The sequence below is a fragment of the Neophocaena asiaeorientalis genome, unplaced genomic scaffold (genome assembly GCF_003031525.2).
Source record: "Neophocaena asiaeorientalis asiaeorientalis breed wild unplaced genomic scaffold, Neophocaena_asiaeorientalis_V1.1 scaffold988, whole genome shotgun sequence".
NCBI lineage: Eukaryota > Metazoa > Chordata > Mammalia > Artiodactyla > Phocoenidae > Neophocaena > Neophocaena asiaeorientalis.
In genome coordinates this window covers 38597-44584 of record NW_020175448.1, presented here as the reverse complement: position 1 = coordinate 44584, position 5988 = coordinate 38597, and the positions used below count along the sequence as shown (strand labels likewise).

At 40.7% G+C, this 5988-nt stretch overlaps 1 long non-coding RNA gene across 1 annotated transcript in view; it reads right to left on the bottom strand.

Annotated features, from left to right (window-relative positions):
- Nucleotides 1-2900: 2900 nt before the first annotated feature.
- The window catches only part of LOC112415221 (uncharacterized), a 6638-nt gene continuing 3550 nt past the window's right edge, over nt 2901-5988 (bottom strand). The window contains exon 2 of the long non-coding RNA XR_003006300.1: nt 2901-3045. This is a non-coding gene — a long non-coding RNA (uncharacterized LOC112415221). The remainder of the gene's footprint in view (nt 3046-5988) is intronic.

Sequence of the window (5988 nt, the reverse complement as noted above, 5' to 3'; positions counted from 1 at the left end):
ACGTAGACCCCAGACCAGTTAGAACCAGAAGGTTGATAATGCCGACTCCCAAATACCTCACCACCAGCCAATCAGAAGAATGTCCACGAGCTGATCACACACCCCACATACTAAAAAAAGCATAATTTAAAGGACTATCTCCAACCTAGCTGAAATAACCCTTATTGAGTATTCTTAAGTACCTCATGCACAAAGAAACTAAAGGGAATTAACCCTTAAATTCATATTTCCCACTTAAGAAGGGCCTTTGCATTGGACTGGTGAATATAAAGGACTGCTGACTCCAAACAACATTCATACCATGAGAAGAAGACAACAGCAATGGTAGGCAGCTGACACAAGTAACTGGACCACGCCTGTAAGACCCATCCTATGAATTCAATTGTACTGTTTACCAAATATTTTTCTCCCTATCAACTTTGAAAGTTATTGTTCTACTATAATTTTGTTACCCTCAGTGTTTAAAATAGGAAAATAGTTCTCTAATGGAGTTTTCACAGAGTATAACTTCTCATGATGTGTAACACTGCTTGCTTTAAATTTATTGCTGGAAGCACGGGTACAATGCTTATGTGACAACTGGATATGATTGATAAAGTGTATACCCTAAAAAATGTTTCCCCATTAGCATACTTCTGAACATGTTTGTGATATCTGATTAGTTTTCCCCCAATGTGGATAACTAGGCCAATATGAAGGAGGCCTAGCACCAAGGGACATGATCTGGACCTGGGGCAGGCAGCTGAAACAACCCAGCAACGACGGACAGGTATTTTGATCATCAATGCTTTGCACTGAAAGATTTGCAACCAAAAGGGGGAAATGATGGAGGAAATGTTCACATATTGAGGTAATGTGACTCTGGCTTATACATGATTTAATATGAAATTTAAGCTAACTGAAATATCCTGTTTGTGGCCTATAAAACATGCATTGTGCATTGGCTTTAGCCATTAATGAAAGGTACACTTAAAAATCAGAATGGAGTAACTGTGGTTCAAGCCTCCAAAATGGAGCTGGGTGCCCACTGTTGATGTGAGTTCAGACATGTTCTTATACTACTGAGAACTTGAGTTTTCTAAACTTTATCAAATGTAAGGACACTACCAGCCTTTCTCAAAACAGTATCTGTTAGCAGCTGCCAGCTACAACCTTCTGGTCTCAAGGTCTCTTCATAACTGTGAAACCCATCTCCTACTTTAGAAATTGTAGTGGCAAATGAGCCAACTCAAGATAGAGCCTCCCAGCAAAAGGCACTAGATTATTCAGCCAGAATACTATTAGCTAATAAAATTGCTTTAAATTACATTTTGGCAAAAAAATAAAAGAGAGAGAGAGTGACACAGAGATACAAGAATAGTGGCCAATAGCTCCTATTATGTACAATTTGGGAAAAATGAAAAACCCAAATATAGAATAATTTAAAAGCTTACTTGGTTACTGAATATATTTAAAGAGGACACACTCCAAAACTTATTTTTTCTGGTTGCATCTAAAATTAGAGGACTCTTTTTGATCATTATCCTCATTGTAATATGTTGGCTAATTTTCAAATGTGTGTCCAGGTGCTGTAACAAAACAATCAAAGAGAGAATGTTTTCATACTGCAAAATATTGATGCTAAACTTGAAACTCAACAGTATTTCCAGCTCTGTGTCCATTCCCAAATTAGGCAGGTCTATGCTCCATTTCATTAGGTGGTAGCCAAAGTGGTTGTTGCCCCATTCCCTCAAAGAGTTCGGAAAATTGAAACAGAAATGGAAACTAAAACTGAGTTCTTCTGCCATGTTTATAATTAACCTCTCTATCCAAAACTTTATTCCCTTTCTTTTTCTCTACCTGTCCCTCAAGACTGAGGGGTATCAAAAAAAGGGGGGGGGATTGTAACTATGGAGGCTTCCTGGAACAGACACTCCCCACAATGTCCTCTGCCTGCCCTTGTCTGTAGAAAAACTTTACCCTCCTAGACCTTCCCCAAGTTCCAAAGAGCAAATTTAATCAGAGAAGTCAGAATATGCAGAAAGGGAGGAAATCAGTGAAGCAAAACAGAAATAATAATAGTTTAGCCATTAAACAAAGTGAAGGACCTTTAGTTCCTCCTCCAGGGCTATAGATCATATTCTGAGCCATGCCCTTTGAGCTGTTTTGCAGATACTGAAACCCCCACCAGGTGGGAGAACTTAACTTCATGCTGCCCACAAGCACATAGACTGCAGACCGGTTGGAACCAGAAGGTTGGTGACGCTGACTCACAATGACCTCACCACCAACCAATCAGAAGAATGTCTATGAGCTGATCATGCAACCCACAACCCACCCCCTTCACCCTGTCTTTAAAAAACATTAAAAAAAAAAAAAAAAAAAAAAAAAACATTTTCCCTGAAAGCCTGCAGGGAGTTCAGGCCTTTTGAGCACTAGCTGCCTGGACTCCTTGCTTGGCACCTGCAATAAAGGCTACTTACCTTCACCACAGCCGGGTGTTAGTAGATTGGCTTTACTGCACATAGGCGAGCAGACCAAAGTGTGGTTTGGTAACACTACTGGTGCTAAGAGTATGTATGTAGAAGGGAGAGAAATCACTTTTATTTCAGAAACGAAATGGATTTACTTATGTGATGTGTTTGTTTATTTAAAAGACTCTTTAGGAATGAGATTTTGCAGATCTCATTTTCTTAAGTTACTGTTTAAGTAAGCAGCCCATATTTTACTTTAACTGGATAAATTTCATAGAGAAGTAAACACTGGCTGAATGTTACACTTTAATTGCTAGGAGACCAGTCATCTTATGGTGTCACAGCTACTCAGGTTGAGAACCACTGTGATGGTCTAGAAAGTTTATCTGTGTAGGTCTGCCAAAGCAGCATGTGAACTCGCAGGGTTGAAAAACAAGGTGAGAAAAGTAGCTGAAGAAAATTTTATTTGAGATGGCATATATTTCTTCTGAAATTCAAGATGTGTCTCCTAGAGATGTACCAACTGCTCCAGAAACCTCCATTAGATCTCCATTGTGGGGTCACACATTCACTGGGGACTCAATCTTGAGATCTATGATGGAAGAAAATGAATTTCAGGCTCTGTCCGAAGGATCCTTGATTAAAAGACCACGTGACATATTTTGTGTCTCCAAACCAGATGAAGATAATGATTTTCCTTCTCTGACCTTTCCCAGAAACATTTGGATATATAGGAGTTTTGTAACAAAGGGCAGGTAGTTAGAATGTCAAAAGATTACAGTTAATTAAAGAAAGCCAGACATCTCACATGAATGAATTTAGCACTTTTCTACGTATGGGAAGATACAACAGCCTAGGTTCACTGAAAGCATCCCTTTGATATGCACCATAGCTATCTAGGGTCAGAATCATGTTCTTTCCCATCCTGAGTCCCCTCTGGGTGCACCATTGGGGGCGGCTGTAGTGGCTGAGGGCTTGATGGTGGGCTTCCTGTTTTTATCTTGAGTTCCTTCTGGGTTCACCTTCAGGGACAGCTGCAGTGGCTGATGGCTTGATGGCCACAAAATCCTTTGTTTACTGATCTGGCTGGCAACACTCTTACTTCACAGTGTGCTCTTCTCTCTATTCCCTCAGGAATACAGACTATGTAGAGACCATTCTTAATCCTGATCACGATACCACCATGGGCGTCTACCTCAACAAGACCTAAAGTGGTCCTGCTAGCAGTCTGCATGTATAAAGTTTGGCTTGTAAACTTCTTTAGTTTTGCTAAATAAACTAGAGCACCCATCACCCTTTGAACTGTTGTACATCCTCTGACCTGAAAGTCCTTTCTCATACACCAAACACAACGAGAATGAAAGGAACAGCACATTCTACAGGGAATGAGTACACAGGGACTCATCAGTTAAAATATCTTCCAGCTTCCAATTTCTGGTTATGGTGGGCAAGGCTTTTTTGGATCAACCTTTCTGCTTTTGAAAAAAACTATAAGCAATGTATGAAAATATTTCTTATGAGGTAGGTCCCTGGTGGTCTAGTGCTTAGGAATCAACACTTTCACACTTTCTGGGCCTATAGGCACAGGTTTAATCCCTGGTGGAAGAACTAATATCCCGCCAAGCAGTGTGGCCAAAAAGAAAAAAAAAAAAACTTAAAAATCCTCTTAAAAGGACCTAAGGGGTGAGAAGACAGGAAGGAAATTCCAGACTCAAAACCAGGAGCAAAAAGAACTCAGAGCAAGGTAATTAATTTTTCCTTTTTTCATAAAGGCTATAAGCTTTCTTTGTTTTTTTTTTTTTTCTTTTTTTTTGCAGCACACAGGCTTCTCACTGCTGTGGCCCCTCCTGCTGCGGAGCACAGGCTCTGGATGCACAGGCCCAGCATCCATGGCCCACAGGCCTAGCCGCTCCGTGGCATGCGGGGCCCTCCCGGACCGGGGCACAAACCCGCATCCCCTGCATTGGCAGGCAGACTCTCAACCACTGTGCCACCAGGGAAGCCCTATCAGCTTTCTTTTTGATGACCTTTTAAGGAAACAGGAATAGAAATCAAAGCCCAAAGTTAAGTCTCAGGGTAAAGTTCAGTCTAATAGGATACCCTGCCCACAATTAGCTGGGCCCCAAAGGGCCATAGCCTCACAAACAACTGAGCTGAAAACAATCCCATCTTCCTTAGAACTTAAAAACAAATGAATTTCACACTGCCTGGTCTGCACAGGGAATCTCAAGCCTCGATCAAGGGGATTTCAGGCTGACAGATACCCCAGAGACCAGAGAGATCAAAATGCACATTATCTAAGAAGGAAGCCATTGTCCTAGGCCTCTTAATATTCTTGCTAATTATATTTTGCATACAGTGTCCAGCACAGATGGAACTAAGACAGCATGATAAAAAAACCAGCACCCGCAGAAGTCAGGCTCAAACAGACTTCAGAATTTGGAACTTCTCTGAAAGTATCTACAAGGATAAAAGACAATCTTGGCAAAGTGACCAAGCAGATTTGAAAAACAATCAAGAAGAACTTTTAGGAATGAAAAATGCAGTAGCTGAAATTAAAAACCAAATAGAATGGGCTTAAAGAATGTATTTACATTAAGTTGAAGAGCAAATTAGAAAAATGGTGGGTGATGAGAAAAAGTTGCTCTAAACTCACCACAGAAAGACAAAAAGGTGAAAAACAGAAGTATGGATGAACTTGACTATTGTGAAAAGACCTAACACAGGTTAAATCTAACTCCCAGAAAAGAGAGGAGAGAGGAGGGAAAACCTAATCTTCCAGAACATGGCTGGAAACCATTCAAGCTCCAAGAAGTTAAAGAGGAGAGGGGTGTGGTATTCTCAAGACCTATTTTCCCAGAAAAGGATAAACAATTTTGAACTTTGGTGGTTTCAATATGCATGCTACAATTTCTACAGTTACCTTTAAAACAGCAGTATCAGAAATGGCTAACATTTAAAATCATTGAGGAAACATAACTACCATATGACCCAGCAATCCCACTACTGGGCATATACCCTGAGAAAAACATAATTCAAAAAGAGTCATGTACCAAAATATTCATTGCAGCTCTATTTACAATAGCCCAGAGATGGAAACAAGCTAAGTGTCCATCATCGGATAAATGCATAAAGAAGATGTGGCTATCAGTAATGAGGTGGATAGACCTAGAGTCTGTAACACAGAGTGAAGTAAGTCAGAAAGAGAAAGACAAATACCGTATGCTAACACATATATATGGAATTTAAGAAAAGAAAGTGTCGTGAAGAACCTAGGGGTATGACAGGAATAAAGACACAGACCTATTAGAGAATGGACATGAGGATATGGGGAGGGGGAAGGGTAAGCTGTGACAAAGTGGGAGAGAGGCATGGACATATATACTGCACTACTAAACGTAAAGTAGATTGCTAGTGGGAAGCAGCTGCATAGCACAGGGAGATCAGCTCTGTGCTTTTTGACCGCCTGGAGGGGTGGGATAGGGAGGGTGGGAGGGAGGGAGACGCAAGAGGAAAGAGATATGGGAACATATGT